This window comes from Spermophilus citellus (genome assembly GCF_964194105.1).
Source record: "Spermophilus citellus genome assembly, chromosome: X".
NCBI classification, from domain to species: Eukaryota; Metazoa; Chordata; class Mammalia; order Rodentia; family Sciuridae; genus Spermophilus; species Spermophilus citellus.
The window spans coordinates 120701238-120721353 of record NC_138190.1 but is presented as its reverse complement, the minus strand read 5'-3'; the positions used below and the strand labels follow the sequence as shown (position 1 = coordinate 120721353).

At 40.4% G+C, this 20116-nt stretch overlaps 1 protein-coding gene across 5 annotated transcripts in view; it reads right to left on the bottom strand.

Moving 5' to 3' along the window:
- The window catches only part of XIAP (X-linked inhibitor of apoptosis), a 43707-nt gene extending 35350 nt beyond the window's left edge, over positions 1 to 8357 (bottom strand). For 3 of the 5 annotated variants that reach the window (XR_014019953.1, XR_014019954.1, XM_081276789.1), the window contains exon 1: positions 8183 to 8357. The gene's annotated coding sequence lies outside the window, so the exon portion shown is untranslated. The other 2 variants (XM_081276787.1, XM_081276790.1) reach the window with 1 other exon arrangement.
- Positions 8358 to 20116: the final 11759 nt, after the last annotated feature.

Below are 20116 nucleotides of genomic sequence, written 5' to 3'. Positions count from 1 at the left end.
ACTTTAGACAATTTACAACAATCATTAAACAGTTGTCACTGATTCCAAAACAAACCATTTACAGTAAAAACAGTGGAACCATAACACCACTTATGCTTATTCAAAACTCAGTTAAAAACCATTGTTAAAATCAGAGCAGGTAGAAAAAAAATCTCAAGAAGGTTATTAACCCAATCTTTAATACAAACAACTGTTGTACTTTTTAAGAGAAGCAGGGAGAATCCTACAAACCAGATGTTCAACACTTTAGAAAATATCCTTCAAGAAACTTCTCTGGCTTGGGAGGCTGAGGCAGGAGGATCACAAATTCAACACCGGGCTCAGCAACTTAGCAAGGACTTAAGCAACTAAGCAAGACCCTATCTCAAAATAAAAAATAAAAGGGTCTGGGGATGAGGCTCAATAGTTAAGTGCCACTGAGTTCAATCCCTGGTACAAAACAAAACAAAACAAACCCTATTTGTATGTTCCTACACATGCTTTTAAAATGTATTTATTTATTTATGTATGTATGTATGTATGTACGTACGTACTAGGGATTGAACCCAGGGACACTTTACACTGGGCTATATCCATAGCCCTTTTTAATTTTTTTTTGAGACAGATTTTCACTAAGTTGCTGAAGCTGGCCTCAAACTTGCAATTCTGTCTCAGCTTCCCTAGTCACTGGGATTATATAGGCATGCACCACACGGCACCCATCTGATACCAGTAATAGTCTAAAGCAGAAGCATACAGCAAGGCCCTAAACTTAGTGAAACCCTGTCTCGTAATAATAAATAAAAGAACCGAGGTTGTGGTTTAGGGGTTAAGTGTCCTGGTTCAATCTCAGATATCAAAAGAAGTCTCAGCATGAATACATTTACAAATCTTAAAAAAAAGATGAACACCTTGATAGAAATAGACAAATTTATGAATGCGAAGTATGAATGGTCAGCAACCATACATAAAAATATTAAATTTCATAAGTGATGAAAGAAATGAGCATTTGGGCTGGGGTTGTGGTTCAGTGGTAGGGCACTCGCCTAGCACGTGCAAGGCCCTGGGTTTGATCCTCAGCACCACATAAAATAAAATATTGTGTTCAACTACAGTTGAAAAAAAAAGAAATGAACATTTTAAAAGATACCATTTTTATTCTATTTAACAAAGATGACCTTTCACTATCAACAAAGAACAAATCACAAAGGCACTTTCCCCTGATAGAACTAAAAATTGGTACATCTCGGGGTGGGGATGTAACTCAGTGGTAGAGTGATAGTCCAGTATGCATGAAGCCCGGCTGTTTGGTCCCCAACACCCAACAATCACTGACAAAAAAAAAAAAAAAAAAAAGGAATATAGTTTTTCTAGACGTAATCTGACATTATATTCTTTTTTAATAGTGCTATGGATTGAACCCAGGGTCTTGCTTGTGCTAGGCAAGTGCTCTACAACATCCCAGCCCTAATTTTCTAAATTTTAATCCAGCATATACATATCCCAATCAAAGGAAATAAGCAGCTGGGCACAGTGGCATACTCTTGTAATCCCCGCATCTTGGGAGGCTGAGGCAGGAGGATTTAGAGTTCAAAGCCAACCTCAGCAATTTAGCAAGGCTCTAAGCAACTCAGTGAGACCCTGTCTCTAAATAAAATTAAAATATTAAAAAGGGCTGGCGATGTGGCTCAGTGGTTAAGTGCCCCGGGTTCAATCCCTGGTATGAAAAGAAAGAGGGGGGGCAGGGAGAGGGGGAGGGGGGGACAAGCAAAGCTGGGTATAGTGGTGCACGCTTGCAATTTCAGTGATTTAGGAGGTTCAAGGCAGGAAGATCACAAGTTTAAGGCCAGCCTCAGCAAGTTTGAAAGAACCTGTTTCAAAAAATATAAAGGACTGGGGATATGGTTCAGTGGTAAAGCACTCCTGGGTTCAAGCCTCAAAAAAAAAAAAAAAAGCAGCAGCAGCTGGACTCTTCATTAGTAAGGGGACCCTTGTACAGTCCTTCCTATCAGACTGGGAGCATTATTTGGCTATTTGCCTTGTCACAATGCTTTCTTCATCTATGAATTCATTAGCTTAGTAAACACTGAATATCAGGGCCTGGTATTGCAAGGTTTTCGCTTTTCATTGACTGAAGATAATGTTCATATATTACACCAAGGAGGAGGACAGATATGCTCTTTGGTTTCTTATCTTTTTGTCTACTATTGAGAATTTCTCCCAGCTTGCTACTTAGATAACTACCTCTGAGCAACTCAAATGAGAGAGGAGCAATTGTAAATTGACGTTGACACTGTTGATCATCAGGTTTTAAAATAGAAGGGGGGATTAGGTGAAGTTCCGGATTTTGTTGAAAAATATTTCTGAGTGATGGCTATCTCAGGAGTTCTGACCTGTTCATTCAATGCCTTGTAAAAATAATGAATGTGGAGCCTAGCAAGAACAAAAGAGTCTACCCACCTATGGCCTAAAACAATTCTTGGAAAAGGGGCAGGTTGCTCAGAATTAAGTAAACTGAAAAAATAAAAACATTATATTTTATAGACATAAGCAAAAAATTTTTCACAATAATGGACTATGTTTGTGCTAAACAGGAGAGCAGAAACCACTCTTTTTATACATTTATAGAAACTAAGGCATACAGAAGTTTAAGATCTGACTAAAACAATAGAGCTGATTACTGGCACAGAACTGGAACTTATTCTGACAGACTGATTAGGATACAGTACTTACAAGGAGATTGTTCCACAAATGCCATGCTGAGGTTCTTTTAAAGGATGACTCAGTAATTGGGTAATATCTATCCTACATAATTCTCAGAATGAAAGTATTCTTTTTTTTTCTTTTCAGTACTGGGAATTGAACCAAGGGCTTTGCCCATGCTAGGCAAGCACACTTTGACTGAGCTACATCTTCATCACTTTTTATTTTGAGACAGGGTCTCAGTTGCCAAGGCTGGCTTCAAACTTGTGATCTTCCTGCCTCAGTCTCCCAAGTAGCTGAAATTATAGGTATACTGTGCCCAGCTGAAACAAGTCTTTTTTTTTTTTATTGGTGCATAATAATTATAAAGAAGAGTGGGTTTCATTGTGGCACATCTGTACATGTACATATCATCATTTGATCAATTTTATTCCTGGTACCTCCACTTCGCTCTTCCCCCGACCCTCTTCCCCTATCCTACCAGTCTCACTTTCATTAAAACAAGTTCTGGATAAGAGCCTACATCTTTTCTTTTTTCATATTAAAAATATTTAGCTCTATCTGAATGCCATTCTTTGTCTATATTTGAACAGTTAGGTTTGTTTTCTGCCTAGGCAGAATTCTAAAATAAACAAAGTTAAATTGTACCACAATAAGAGACTACAAACCAAATTAAAATAGAACATATTTAATGTTCATGAGTATCAAACACTATGTACAAACGAATATTCATTTTCCTTGGTCCCATGTTACAGTTAAATATTTAGCTACATGTAAATATTTTTTCTAATCTACTAAGCATGCTAAAAATTTCCAAAATTCAATGGATAGGTTTGGATAATTATTAGCCCATCCTCTTTTCACCATATTACCCTTTGATAATAACTAAAATCTGAAATATGTTTTACTTTTGTTTTGTAGTATTGGGGATTGGACCAGGGCCTCACACTGCTAGATAAGTACCACTGAGCTACATACATCCCCAGCCCTTTTTATTTTATTTTTGAGAGAGGGTGTCACCAAATTGCCCAGGCCAGCCCCAAACTTCCAATTATCCAATCTCAGCCTACAGAGTTGCTGGGATTATAGGTATCTAGCTCAACAGCTTTTAACACAGTATAGAAACATGTATTACTTATACCTCTAACAAATTAAAACTTAAATACCTAGCATGTGAAATTTATTTATTTTTATTTTCTTGGTGTGCTGGGTACTGAACTCAGGGCTTTATCTATGCTAACCAAGTACTCTACCACTAAGTCACATCCCAAGTCCTAGTACATGAAAATAAACCTCAAATTATCAAGTTTTGTATCTCTACCTTTTTTGACTGTATGATACTGGGGACTTAATCTAGGATGCCCCACCACTGAGCTACATCCCTAGACCTTTATATTTTTATTTTGAGACAGGGTCTCATTATATTGCCAAGGCTGGCTCCAACCTGCAATCCTCCTGCTTCAGCCTCCCAAATAGCTGCAATTACAGACATGTGCCCCCATGCCAGGCCTCCACCTTGTTCTTAATTTTTTTGACCCTTTAAGATATTTACTATAGGGCTGGGGTTGTGGCTCAGAGGTAGAGCGCTTGTCTAGCATGTATGAGGCACTGGGTTCAATCCTCAGCTCCACATAAAAATAAAATATTGTGTCCACCTAAAACTAAAAAAAAAACATAAAAAAGATATTTACTGCAAATAGATTTGATATTGTTAAGAGACTTTTTGTGGGGGAGACAGGGTCCTGCTTTGTTGCCCAGGTGGTCTCAAACTCCTGGGTTCAAGTGATCCTCCTGTTTTAATCTCCTGAGCAGTAGCTGGAACTGACATAGGCATGTGCCATCATGCCCAGTTCATACAAGGCATTTTAGAAAAATAAAATCTGAGATAATAAACGAAAAAAATAATAGATTTTGGATCTTTGAAATTGAGTACATTAAATCTGTTATTTTACAGGTGGTACAGAGAATAATATGTAGGATAAAAACTATTTTTGAAAGGGTTTTTTGGACAGGAAATGTTCACTACAGAATGCTGACTGGGAAAAAAAGAATCAAAACAATCAATACACAGTATGATCTTAATTCTTGTCCTATTCCAAAGTTCATAAAGTTTCTATAACAACACATCTCTTTTATAACTTAAAAATATTCAAATACCCTTTATATGTTTTGAATTCAGTAGAATAAACATATCAAGTTGTGAAAGGAAAAGAAAAAGAAACATGAAAGTGCTAAGAAACACAATTCTATGGCTAACTGAAAACAAAAGTCAAGACAAAAACAGGTCCTGTTGCATTTTATCCAAGGTACTTTCCACTATATCATATATTTGTTCAATTCAATATAACTTTATTTTTATTTTACCAATTCTGTTTCTGTCTCAAGTCTATTCACACAGTGACCTTAAAAATTGCTAACAGATTACATTTTATAATACCATTACCAGATTACCCCAGAGAGATAAAATTTAAGAATAGACAGCTAATGATTATCTTGAGTCTCAAGATAACAAGGACATCTATTTTACCATATTCATCTTGGAAATTCTACCAAAAAGCACAATGACCCCCCAGTAGACGCTTAGTAAATTTTATTCTATAAATAATAGCTTCCCCCGCCCCAGGCACTAGCTACCAGACTTAAATATTAAACAAAAACAGCAAAATCTCATTATTTTATATTTGGGGTGTCCAGGCATTTAATATAGAGTATTTTAATTTTATAATGTAATGTCAAGGGAACATTTACATTCATAAAAATATTTCAAGCACTATACAAATGAACTGGTACATTAATTTACAATAATTTTTGCCCATTGAAACTGGCCTAACCTTCCCCATTACTTTGTTAGACTAGCTGGAATCACTGAATGCACTAGAAAGCAGTAAAATTACAGGTATAGTACCAGGGGCACCGGACTAGAACCTAGACCCTAGTCTAAGTTTCACTAATAATCAGATATTATTAATTATTTATTATTAACTTTGGGCAATTCACTTTTTTGTCTTTGAATCTTAATTAATATATTTGAAAAAGCAAGAAAACTAAACTCCTAATCACTGGGCATCTTTCCAGTGTTAACTTTCTTTTCTTTTGGTGGTACTGGGGCCCAGGCTTTGCATATACTAGGCAAGTGCTCTACCACTGAGCCACATCACAAGCCCTAAATCATTTTAAAAATTAATTCTTATCCACAAAGATTCTATAATTCAGACTTCTTTCATGGTGTCAAATTTGATATTCTGAATGTTAGTCTGCTTCATTTCATTTAAAAAAATTTGAAATTGAGCACATTTTGTAAAGATACATATTATTAATGTATGTATTAAAAATACGTATCATTTTTGCTATGTTATATTAACAAGGAACAATAAGACAAAACAGAAGAAACATGAGCACCCCATAATTGAGCCTGTTTTGTTAGCTGAGCTGACATAAACCATACTGCATTTTAGAGTACAAATCATTAATATACTAATACATATGAATATATGCATACATACACGTACATAACAATGGCATATACTTACTTATGTTGATATGCATATAGATGTGTGTGAATTTTAAAACTTGTTTTAAAGAAATTTTAAATGTACATTAGGGGGCTGGGGATGTGGCTCAAGCGGTAGCGCACTCGCCTGGCATGTGTGTGGCCCGGGTTTGATCCTCAGCACCACATACAAACAAAGATGTTGTGTCCGCCGAAAACTAAAAAATAAATATCAAAAATTCTCTCTCTCTCTCTCTCTCACCTCTCTTAAAAAAAAAAAAAAAAAAACGTACAATAGGCCACGTGAAGTGCAAAGTCTCCCATCCTGTGTCTTCCATAAGTAACCACTGTTAACATTTTTCCTGTGTATCTTTCAAGACATTATCTGAACAAGTATAAGTATACATATACATATGTGTATGTGCCTGTGTCTATGTGTATATCTTAACCTAAATTTTTCACTTCAAAAAAAAAATCTGAGCACCAGCTTCACACTCATGTTAAATACACTGAAGGCAGAGCAGTCACTGGCACAAAGTAGTATACTTTTGAGAACTGTTGACTTGAATACATTTTAATTTTTGTGCTTGGAGGCTATGTGAAGCAATAGCACAGGAGTGGTGGCCAAGGAACCAGACAACCAGGGTTCTAATTTAACTAGAGTAGCCTTAGGCAAGTAATGAAATCCTGAGCCTTATTTTCTGTTTTGTAAAACAAAAGGGTTGAGCTAAAATCCTTTTCAACTCTAAAATGTTATAATTATAAAATGGCCGTCTGGAACAGTGTTCTCTTGAACTGGCTGTTAACAAATATTAAGGGGGAAGAAAAGGAAGAAGAAATAAAAGAATGCAATTGCAACCTCCTGTTTTACTAGAATAAATAATTTCTATGAGTTATTAACTATCAAGGTATAGTGGAAACAGAACTACTGACATAATTATATTTGAAGGCAAAGTAGTAGATTATTAAAATCGAATAGGGTTTTACAAAGCTTTGATTGACGTTTTTCTTTTTTCTTTTTGGTGGGGGATGAAGAGGGCTATTGCTTAGTTTGGGCAACAACTACTCCCCTTCCTCAAAAAAAAAAAAAAAAACAATTTAAGTGAATTGTGGAATTAAAATACTGAAAATGAAAGTCAAATTGACATTTTGTTTCAGAGAATATGCTAGGAAGGTGGCGAGGACAGCAAAGGTTGGAAAGAATTACTAGCTAATTTCCTCTTTCGGAAGCTCTTTGGCCTCTATTCTTTCTGTTTCACAAGCCCCGCCAGACACGCTCCACCCTGCTCCATACGTGCCAGACATCGACTGGGAAGGGGGGGGGTCCCTTTGATCATATTTTTAAAAAAGTTCCCAGACTTCATCTACCGTAAATGTCTAGGTTTCAAGGACGCCAACCCCAAGGCATGAAGTTACCCACCCACCAACCCACCGCCTTCCTTCCGCGGTCCTGGGAACCCGGACCAGGAGCCCCAGTCGGGCATCCCCCGCGGGCTGGCGGGCGCGGCCTTCCCGCCCTCCCTAGCAGCGCCTGGCCCTAGGGGAGGGGAAGGGTGGGGAAAAGGGAGGGGAGGGGAGAAAAGGCAAAGGGGGGAGGGAGGAGGAAGGAAAGCCCGCACAAGCAGTACCCACCGCGCCAAGAAAGCGGGCCCTAACCGCCGGCGGCGATCAGCTCGGTCCTGAGGGGAGGGTCCCAGAGGAGGGGCGGCCCGAGCCCCAATCTGGAAATGCCAACTCCGCTCTGCGGCCGGGCCCCTGCCTAGAAGGAAACGGAAGTTCCTTCGAGTCTCTCACTGGCCTTCACCAGCTAGCCCGTCCCTCGGAGAAACCGCGAGTCGGGGAACCCGAAGTGTGTTCACTTCAGGGCCTCCAAGAGGCCTCGGGCGCAGTCCGTCCTCCTTGGCCAGGCTCTGGCCACTGGGCCCTGACCGTCTCCTTCCCACCTTCCGGCTGGGAGGTCATCCTTGCAAAGCTCCTCCTTCTTCCCCCCTCCGCCATTTTCGAACTTACCCCTCCGGCCCAGGCGTCCCTCGATTAGCTCCGCGCCCGCTCAGGACGCCGCCAAGGTCCCTCCACTTCCCGGAGCCGGAAGGGGGCAGCCAGAAAAAACGAAGTCCTCTTCACCCCCCACTCCACTCCCCCCCCCACCAGCTGGAAACCAGAACCTGCCCAAGCGGGCGCACATGCGCAGTGAGCACCTCGCAGTCCCCGCCCCTAGCTCCCCCGTTTCCTCTTTTAGCCTCAAGGATTTTTTTTTCACATGCCTCATTACCTGCTGGACTCTAGGGTTGAGGAATAAAGGGAAAAAAGGATTGAAAAGAGAAGGGAGAAGAGGTCGAACATGTTCAGTTCTTACTGTAGACCAGGCACTATGTGCTAGGCATATAGCATGTTCTTTGTTGTAATTTTAACAATCCTGTTATTAAACCCACTTTACAGAGGAAACTGAGGCCCAGAGAGAATAACTATCCCAGTATCGCCTGGCCAATAAATAAGGAAATTGAGATTAGAATCCCATGGGGACAAAAATGAAAGGAATGACAAGAAAGGAAGAGATAGGAGTTAAGAAAAAATTAGAGGAGAAAGAAGAAAGAAAACAGGAAGTCATTGTACATAAAATGCTGATCATACCCCAAGTTTATTTCAAATATAGGACTGTCAGATTGACCTATAAGTTTATGTTTGAGGAACTTGGACTCTTATAGGCGAGTGTATGAGTTGTGACTATTTTAAGGGAAATGTCGTAAGTACCACTAGCATGTTAAATGATGCTGCCCTTCATGAAAAGGGAACTTGGAGGACAGAGGAAAGAATTTCCTTTTTGGTCCATGGGATTTCTTTTGTTTGTTTGTTTTGTTTTGCTATTGAGGATTGAACCCAGGGATGATAACACTGAGCCTCATTCCCAGTACTTTTTTATATTTTATTTGGAGACAGGGTCTCACCCAGTTGCTTAGCGAGCGGCCTTGCCATTGCTGAAGCTGGCTTTGAACTCTGGATCCTCCTGCCTCAGCCTCCTCAGCTGCTGGGATTACAGGCATGCGCCACTGCACCTGGCTCCTCCGTGGGTTTTTGCTAAGTTATTATCCCCTCTGATCTTTTCTTACTGTCAGTGCTGGGCATCTCACGTCTGATTTATTGTAATAACAGTAATTGCAAGCAAATAAGCAACACTATTAAATCTCACAACAATCTTATTTAGTATGAATTCATTATGCCCCTTTCTTTTTTTGAGATAGAGTCTCACCATATTGCCCAGGCTGTCCTCAAACATCTGGGCTCAAGCAATTCTGCCTTAGTCTCCTGAATACCTGTGACTATCCATTATCTCCCTTTACAGTCAAGAAAACTGAAGCTTAGAGAGGTTAGGTGACTTGTGGAAGCTGAAATCGTAATTCAGCTGCAGATCTGTCTGATCACAGATCTGTCTGACCATTATTCACCTATTCATTGACTTCTCTGTCCATAGACTGGTTCTTCCAATCCAGCCTGCACAAAGCTATCTGAGTTAAATACTCCCAGACAATATTAAAACTCTTGCTGGGCTCAGTGGCACTATCCTGTAATGCTATTTACTGGAGAGGCTGAGGCAGGAGGATTGCAAGTTTGAGGCTAGCCTTGGCAACTTAGCAAGGCCCAAAGCAACTTTGGAAGACCCTGTCTCAAAATAAAAATTAACAAGTGCTGTGGTTGAATGTTTTCTCTGATATGTGGAAGCTAACCCACAATAAGGAGGGGGGATTTAAAAAAGAATAGAAGTTCAGTGGAGTAGACAAAGGGGAATGAAGAGAAGGGTGGGGGATGGGAAAAGGAAAGACAATGGAATGAATCTGACATACTTTTCCTATGTATGTATATGAATATACCACAGTAAATCTCACCATTGAGTACATCCACAAGTAACTAATTAAAAAAAAATAAGTAGGGTAAATGACAGAAAGGTCAGTAGAAGCAAGAAAGTAGGGGTAGGAGGAGTGAAGGTGAAGGAGAGGTATTGGGAACTGAATTAAAACAAGATATATTCCATGCTTTTATATTATGTCAAAATGTATTAAGGGGCTGAGGCTGTGGCTCAGTGGAGAACCCTTGCCTACCATGTGAGAGGCACTGGGTTAAATTCTTATCACCACATACCAATAAATAAAATAAAGGTCCATTGACAACTAAAACTATATTTTAAAAAGTATTCTGTCATGTATAACTAAAAAGAACCAATAATATATATATATATATATATATATATATATATATATATATATATATTTTTTTTTTTTTTTTTTTAAGGGATGGGGAGAGCTGGGGTTGTAGCTCAGTGATTGAGTACTTGCTGGCACTGGGTTCGATCCTCAGCAGCACATAAAGAAAGAAAGAAAGAAAGAAAGAAAACATATTGTGTTCATCTACAACTAAAAAAAAAATTTAGAAAGGGTTGGGGATGTGACTCAGGGATTAAGCCCCGCTGAGTTCAACCCCTGATACTCCCCACCCCCACCCCGCCCAAAAAAGAAGAAAGAAAGAAAAAGAAAAAATATTAAAACTCCTTAAAGCCTAGGTGGTGACACACACCTATATTCCCAGCAACTTGGGAGACTGACACAGAAGAATTGCAAGTTTGAGGTCAGACTCGGCAACTTAGGCTGTTACACAGAATATAAATAAATAAATAAATAAATAAATAAATAGGGCTTGGGATGCAGTTCAGTAGTAGAGCACCCCTGGGTTCATTTCCCAGTACCCCCCCCACAAAAAAAAAAAAAAAACACATCTTTAGCTTTATGTTTACTCTCACCTGTCTTGTTCCCAGGGTTCCTGCTTTTCATTATTTTGTTCAAACTGCTCCCTTTGCCTATGTCTATTCTAGTCTATTCAGCCTGTCCCTACACAAAGTCTTCTCTAATTCCCCTGGCTAAAGATTATCTCTTCATCTTCTGAACTATTTTGGCACTTGAATTTTTTTTATAGAATCTTTTTTTTTGTAGTTGTAGATGGACAGAATCCTTTATTTTATTTGTTCATTTATATGCAGTGTTAAGGATTGAACCCAGTGCCTCACACATGCTGAACTATAGCCTCAGCCCAGCATCATTTTTATTATAGTAACATGCACATGAAATTTTACCATTGCAACATATTCTTAAGTGTACACTTCATTGACATTAAGCACATTTACATTGTTGTGCAACCATCTCCACCAAATGTCTTCAGAACTTCTTCATCTTACTCGGCATATAAGTTTGGTCCTTTATTATGGAATTCATTGCTTTCTGCCACGTGGTATAGTTACTGGTGTATGTGCTGTTAGCATAATTGCAGCCATCTTCCTTTTCCCTACCCCCACTTTATGAATACTGTTCTTATTCCCAAGAATAGAAACTAGCCTGAGATAAAACCTGCTGCCCTGGAGACATGCCAGTCTCTCCCTGTCCTCTCACTGAGAGATAGGAGACAATTTACTGGCCCCTGAGATGGGGACGTACTGGTTTCCCTGTTCTCTCCTTGAGAAGATAAAGGGACATGGTGGTTTCTCTGTTCCCCCTCCGAGAGATAGGAAAACTGCCTGTCTATGTTCCCAAGAAACAAACTTGCCTTCTACAAGATCAGGGGAGGTTTATTATGTCAGTCAAGACTAAACCCGCCCCTAGCACACCGCCATGATTCTAGCCTATAAAAGGTAGCATTCAAGGAGGGGTTGCTGCTGCTCTCCCTCCTTGCTGCTGCTGCTGTCCCTCTCTTTGTGCAGAGCAGCCTTGTCAGGCTCCTGACAATAATCCTGTTTCTTATCCCAGGTGTGTGTGTGATTAGTCCTGCACTACTTTTCTTTCATGTGCCCTCTCTCTTCTGTGGTGCAAACTCATTTACAGCAAGGTCTATATCAAATTCGTTATTATAATTCTTCCAAAACCTTTGGAGCCATCCCTAATTCTTTTCTCTCATATCACACATCCAATACATCAGCAAATCCTATAATTGCTATATTCAAAATATATCCTGAGGGGCTGGGGTTGTGGCTCAGTGGTAGAGCACTTGCCTAACATGTGTGAGGCACTGGATTCGATTCTCAGCACCATGTATAAACAAGTAAATAAATAAAGGTCCATCAATAACTAATAATATATATATCCTGAATATCACTAATTCTCATCAACTCCACTATTACTTTACTCCATCAAGTCATCTCTCCCTTGTAATATAATAGCCTCCCCATTGGTCTTCCAGCTTATTTCCTTGTCCCTCTCCTATCTATTCACACAGCTAACAGAGTTATACTCCTAAAACATAAATCAGATAATTTCTCTGCTCAGATTTCTTCATTAGCTTCCCATTTCACTCTAAGTAAAAGCTATAGATTTATAATTAGCTAAAAAAGGTACAGTGCTGGCTACTGGGATGACCCCTAATGTTCTTCCTCTCTTGCTAGTCATGCTCTTGTGATTTCTTTTCTGCATTGAACTAGAGCTGACCTGTGTTAAGTTGTAGAATATGGTACAAATGAGTGCAAGTGAGCTGGGTGTGGTGGTACACATTTGTTATCCCAGGTACTCTGGAGGCTAAGGCTATCCCTGAGTCCAGAAGTTTAAGGCCAACTTGGACAACAGTCTATAAAAATATAAAAATAGTTTTAGTTTTAAGTTTTATTTATTTATTTATTTTGCAGTACTAGGGATGGATCCCAGGAGCACTGTATCACCAAGCTACACCTCCATCCCTTTTTATTTTTATTTTTTTTTTATTTTCAGACAGGGCCTCCCTAAGTTGCTGAGGCTGGCCTCAAACTTGTCATCCTATTACCTCAGCCTCTTGATTTGCTGAAATTATAGGCACATGCCACCACACCTGGCTTAAAAATAGCTTTTAGAAAGGATGTTACTACAGCTATTAGACAATAAGGTTTTTTGGGGGGTGTGGGGAGGTGGAGGTATTGAAGCTAGGTGTGCTTTACCACTGAGCTACATCCTCAGTTCTTTTTATTTTGCAATAGAGTCTTGGTAAATTGCTGAAGTCAGCTTTGAATTTATGATCCTCCTGCCTCAGTATTCTGAGTTGCTGGGATTACAGGCGTGCTTTACTATGCCTGGCTATATAGCAATTTTTCTGTATTCAGAAGAAGTAGCAGTATCTTGTCCCTCATCATTTTTGTTAAAATCACAGAAGGAAAAGTAAAGCATATTTTTGTCCACAGAGTTCATTAAGTAAGCCAGGATCATGGACTGGGGATCCAACTTAGTGGAAGAGTGCTTGCCCAGTGGGTGAAAGGCCCTGGGTTCCATCTTTGGCACCACATAAAACAAAAACAACAAAAATGAAACTAGTCTGGGCACCATAGTGAGACACAGCCTCAAACAAGAAAAAATACTGGTGGAAGCGATGTTGTGTGACTTACAAGGCTAGGTCATAAAAAGCATTGTGGTTTTCTGCCTTCTGTCTGTTAGGTTGGTTACTCTGGGAGAAACCAGGCATCATGTCATGAGGATACCCAAATAAGATGTGAAAAGGCCCACACAGGGAGAAACTGGGTTTTTCCCTCTCTTCTTCTCCCCCTCCCCTAACAGATACCACCAGCTTGCCAGCCCTGTGAGTAATCCACCTTAGAAGGGGATCTTCAGGCCCAGACCTCAGATTACTGCAAACTCTGGAGACCCAGAACCAGAACTAATAGCCAAGCCACTCTTGAATACCTGTGTATTGTTTTCTTTTTTTTTTTTTGAGAATTTTAATATTTATTTTTTAGTTATTGGCGGACACATCTTTGTTTGTATGTGGTGCTGAGGATCGAACCCGGGCCTCACGAATGCCAGGCGAGTGCGCTACGGCTTGAGCCACATCCCCAGCCCTGTGTATTGTTTTCAATGGCTAAATTTTATGGCAGTTTGTTATACAACAATAGATAATTAATATAAAGACATTATTATTAATAATAATATTAGAGATTGAGCCCAGGGGCACTTTACTGAATCCCAGCCACTTAAATTGGAGGATGGGCAGTTGGTACTGGGGATTGAACTCAGGGGCACTTGACCACTGAGCCACACCCTCAGCCCTATTTTGTATTTTATTTAGAGACAGGGTCTCACTGAGTTGCTTAGCACCTCGCTTTTGCTGAGGCTGGCTTTGCTCACAATCCTCCTGCCTCAGCCTCTTGAGCTGCTGGGATTACAGGCATGTGCTACCATGCCTGGCTAATTTTTTCCCTAAATTTGAGATAGCATCTAAGTTGCTTAGGGCCTTGCTAAATTGCTCAAGCTGGCCTCAAACTTGAAATCATCTTGCCTCAGCCTCTCAAAGTGCTGGGATTATAGGCCTGCACCACTGCACCTGGATGCTACACAGTCTTGATTTTTGTTACCTTTATATCCTTATCCCCTCCCCCTTGGTCCTTTAGCTTTCCTGCCTTAGTGCCTTTGCACCCATTGTTCACTCTTCCACAAACACTGCCCCCAATATATCCATGGTATGTCCCCTCCTTCAAGTTTTTGCTTAATTGTCACCTCCAAAAGGCCAACAGTGACCATCATATTTAAAATTATAGTCTCGGGCTGGGGATGTGGCTCAAGTGGTAGCGCGCTCGCCTGGGTTCGATCCTCAGCACCACATACAAACAAAGATGTTGTGCTTGCTGAAAACTAAAAAATAAAGATTAAAAAATTCTCTCTCTCTGTGTCTCTCACTCTCTCTTTAAAAAATAAAAATAAAAAAAAATAAAATTATAGTCTCTAGGGCTGGGGATGTAGCTCAGTTATAGAACACTTGCCTAGCATGTATAAAGTCCTGGGTTCAGTCTTCAGCACTGCCAAACCAACAAATGTGCAAAACCAATGAACCAACAAATGAATAAAATTACAGCTCCTCCTCCTATCAATCCTAATCTCTTTTTTCCTGTTCTATATTCTCCCTTTTCCATGGCATCTACCACTTTCTAACATGCCATATGGTTCTCTTACTTATTTCTTTATCATTTATCTCTCCTTCCCACTTCTACTAGAATACAAGCTCTAAGAGTGCATGAGTCTTTGTTTTGTTCCCACCCATATATTCCAAGTGCTTAGAATAATGTTTGACACAGCATATGGGCTCAGAAGTACATGTTGAATGAGCGAATAAACATTTCATGAACATGCTAGACTCTTGGTTAATACTTGTTGGGTGAATTGTCAATAGAGATATATAAATGCTGAGGGCCATTACCAAGTAGAAATGACGCATCGAAATTTCCTTGCCAGCGTACCCCATGTTAATTTCGCTGTTGACCTTGCATGTGTATTTGAGAAAGGTGACCCTGCTCAACGACCAGGGTGGATCCAGGATTAGGGTGTGTCCTGCAGTTTGAGGAAGTATCCCGCTCCTTGGGTTAAGGGCGTTCCCAGTTTAAGACCTTGGATTTTAGGGAAGTTCCATGTTGAGGATTATTGCTGCTGGAATTAGGGCGTTCCTGCTGCCTGAGCTCCCGTTGAGTTCTCGTGAGATTCAGAGAACATTTTGGGAAGAAAGCCTCGTGGAGTAGGTGAATTGGGTGGCAGCAGAACTGGGATTGCCCCAGAACGTGTGTGGAGGCCGGTGGGAGTTCCGGAATAAAGAATTGCTGTTTGAATCTACAAAGCTGTGTGGTGGCTCGTGATTCTGTGCCCAGCCAAGACTGCGGCATATAAACATACCTGGGGAATGGTGTCTAGGTTTATTTTCAGGGAGATGTATAGGTGTGAGATTAGGGGAAAAAACATACACAAGGATATTTGTTTGTAATTGTTTTTTTCTTGTACACTTTACAACTAATCTACATCCACAGTCCTTTATTTTTGGTACTGGGGATTGAACCCAGAGTTGTGTTACCACTGAAGTATATCCCCAGTCCTTTTAATTTTTTAAATTTAGTTATAGGTGGACACAATATCTTTGTTTTATTATATGTGGTGCTGAGGATCAAACTCAATGCCTCACGCATGCCAGGCGAGTGCTCTACCTCTGAGCCACAACCCCAGCCCCTTTATTTTTTTTAATTTTGAGACAGGGTGTCACTAAATTACTTAGCACCTCCCTAATTTGCTGAGGCTGACCTCAAATTTACAATCCTCCTGCCTCTGCCTCCCAAATTCCTGAGATTATAGGTGTTCACCACTGCACCTGGCTATTTTTTGTTTTGAGATAAGGTCTTGCTAAATTGCTGAGGCTGGCCTCAAACTTGCAAACCTTTTGCCCCAGGCTTTCCAGTCCTTAGAATTACAGGTGTTCTCTACTAAACTGCTGTGATTGGTTTTGAATGAGGAGAAAAGACTAGACGTGTGTCTGTAATTCCAGCTACTTGGGAAGATGAGATAGGAGGATTGCAAATTTGAGGTCAACTTGGGCAATTTAGCAAGACCTTGTCTCAAAAAATAAAAAGAGTTGGGGATTGGGGGCTGGGAGTGTGGCTCAGTGGTAGAGTGCTTGCCTATCACATGTGAGGCATTGGGTTCCATCCTCAGCACCACATTAAAAAAATAAATAAAATATAAAGTTATAAAAAAAAAGAGAGCTGGGGTTAGTTCAGTGGTAAAGTACCCCTGGACTTAGTCCCCAATATCAGCGGGGAGGGGGGAGAGGAAAGAAATAGAAAGGAAGAAAAAGACTGAGAGGTGTTAGATTAAAACATGAAAATTGCCAATGTTCCAATACCAATGTTGCAAACAGCAATTTAATATACTTCCACATAACAGGAGATAGGAAAATTGATGGCATAAAGGCTCAGAGGAAATAAGAGATGGAATGAAGCTTGAATAGAGGCATTAACTATGAACAGAAGAAAGAACATAACCTTAGAGATTGAAGGGCACAAGATGTAATAAGTCAAGAGGAATTTGAGGGTGATCACCACACCTCCATGCCAATTGGATTCTATGGAAAGAAAAAGGTGTAGTTATCTACTAAGGGAAATAACAGAGGTTTAGCACTAGAACCCTTTTTACAAAAAAGGGTTTAACTTATCATTGTAAGTTAAAGTCCAAATAAACAGAGTAGATAAGCACAGCTACTTCAAGTGAAGGGGTGTGGTGTGAGCTCTAACTTGCAAGCCTTACCCTCAGAGCCATTGGCTTGATGCACTTCTTGGCACATAGGGTTGCATTCATGCAGAGGATTGTTCCTGACTCATCAGTCAGAGAACAGCCTTTGTAAAGATATTTCATGTCAAATAGCTTCTATGTGCAGCATCTGCCTCTCAGTCTCCTGACTTTTACTCTAGTGTATGGATCACTGACCTCTCACTCTTTCCTTGCTGCCAGAAAGAATGCAGCTGTAATTTCCTCTCCTTGTGTAGTCATAAAATGTTTGCCCTTATCTTGTGCTAGTAAAACTAGCATCTGCAGCCAGCCCTCACTTTCCTTTCTCTGCCTTTATCTTCTGGGGACCCTGTCATACATAAGAGACTTGTTGATTGTTTGAGTGGTGGCAGAAGAGTACATCATCATATCAAGCTAATGGAAACTTCCATGTGGAAAATGACAAAAAAATTTTCTCTCCTTTCTTCCTTTTTTCTTCCTTCTTCCTTCCTTCTTTCCTTCCCTTTGCAACACTAGGGATTCCACCTAGGGCACGCTATCACTGAGCTATACCACCAGTCATTAATTTTAAAAAAATTGAGACAGGGTCTTGGTAAATTTCCTAGGTTGGCCTGGAACTTGCCTCAGCCTCCCGAATCCCTGGGATTACAAGTGTGCAACACCATATCCACCTTCCTCCTGGCCTTTCTATATACTAATCTATTCTTATGGTTATAGCCAATCTATTCAGTGTGCAAAAAGTCAACAATCCAACAACAATGTCAGTGTAAGAGAATTGTCATCGTGTATGTGGAGTTGCCAGGGGTGAAAGCTAGGTCCAGTGGAGAGGTTGGCATGTTGGAGGAATGCTCACTTAGGATGGTAGTGGGAGGAGTGTTTAGAGAGGTAGACTATGAGCCAGAAGCCAAAGACCCGAAAGGATTCAAGGGAGTGTCCTGAATGTGGATAATGATAGTAAGTATCTGAGTGTTTACCATATGTCAGTCACTGTCTTAAGTGCTTGGCACACCTTATCTCTCATAATCTTCTCAGTAACTCTATTGACCTGTGTTCTTATTCTTGTTCTTTTTTTTTTTTTTTTTTTTGCACTAGGGATTGAAGCCAGGACACTCATTCTACCACTGAGTACATGCCCAGCCTTTTTGTTTTTGTTTAGCTGTACTGGGGGTTGAATCCAGGGCTTTGTATATGATAGGCAAAAGCTCAACCACTGAGCTATATCCCCAGCCCTAACCCTTTTTATTTTTTCTTTTTAATTCAGGTCTTATTAAGTTGCCCAGGCTGGCCTTGAATTTGAGATTCTCCTGCCTCAGCCTCTCAGAGTGCCTCAACTACAGTATCTGACTTTTATTCTTGTTTTGATTCAGAACCTAGAAGGGTGCTTATATATAGTTGGTACTTAAGCCATGTCAGGTTGCTCCTCTATCTAAATCCCTGCAGTGGTGGGTGCAAACACAGGAAGGAGGCAAGAACAGGGCTGTGGGAACCAGAGCAAGGGCCCAGGGCCCAGATCAGAACTGTCTCCCCCAAAGATTCCATCTTTTTCTTTTTGATTTTTCTTTCTTTATTTGTGGTGGTGGATATGGAATCTAGGGCTTCAAGCATGCTAGGCAAGTACTGTACCACTGAGTAACACCCCAAGAATTCAGACTTGAAGGACAATCAAGAGTTATTTAGACGAAGTAGTGGGAGTAAAGCATTCTAAAATAAGTCGGCATGTGCCAATGCATAGAAGTGGAGCAAAATAACATGTAGTGGGAAATGGCAGTTAATACCTTATGGAGCTGGGCTTGGTGGCACATGCCTGTAATCCCAGTACTCAGGAGGCCGAGGCAGGAGGATCCCAAGTTTGAGTTCAAGACACTATCTCAAAATAAAATTAAGAAAATTGAAAGGGCTATGGGTGTATCTTAGAAGTAGAACTCTCCTGGGTTAAATCTCTAGTATTACAAGGAAAAAAAAATCTCAGTAACAACAACAACAAAAACCTTATGGCTGGAGTGTAGCTGCTAACATTTACTGAATGTTTATTATGTTTATTATGTTCACAGTGTATTAAATGTGTTACATAGTGAAAAAGATTCTCTCCTTGACCAAACCTGAGTCAGACTCTTCTTTCTTTCTGACTAGGCTTTGAAATGGGACTGTGTCCTAGGTTCACTTAGTCCAGTTTTCTGCTGAGTCTGTTTAGTAAAAATACCACACCCTTAGCAGCAGATCACCCTCGATATCTGATCAAATTCCTCATCCCCTGTGGAGAGCAGTGATTTGAATCATAGTTTGTCTGATTTTCGTGGCTGTGTCTGTCCTGGGAGCTGCCTGTGCCAAGGTGCAGTTGAAGATGCTCCAGTTACTATGGCAACACTGGCCAGGGGTGGCTACATGCAAAGGCACATGGCTCTATCAGTCAAGGCCTTGAGTTCAGCACCTTCTCTCAGGGATAGAAGATTCTGAGTAAAACAAGATGACCCTTATGTCTTGCCAGGCCTGCATCCTTCATATTGCCTGCTTTGCTGAAACTTTCCCACAAAGTTTTTTTTTTTTTTTTTTTTTTTGATGATTAAACCCATATAATAAACTTGCTGAGCTAGTTCTGAGTCAGTCAAGCCTCACCAGGGCTTGGCTACCCACCTGGCCCTAGATTTTTCTCCCTATGTGTATCTGTCTTTTCTTTATCCCCATCACTCCTGCACATCTGGTATCTCCTTAATTTATAGCCACAGCTGAAGGGGATGGGAGGGTCACAGCCATCCCCTACTCATCACTCTGGTCTACCTCCAGCAGGAATCCTGTTGCATCTACCTAGAAAAATTTCTCTAGTATTAGTATGTCCTCTTAGTAATTTTCTATCCACTGACCCCTACAACATTTCCTTATTTATTTTTATGTGGTGCTGAGGATTGAACCCAGTGCC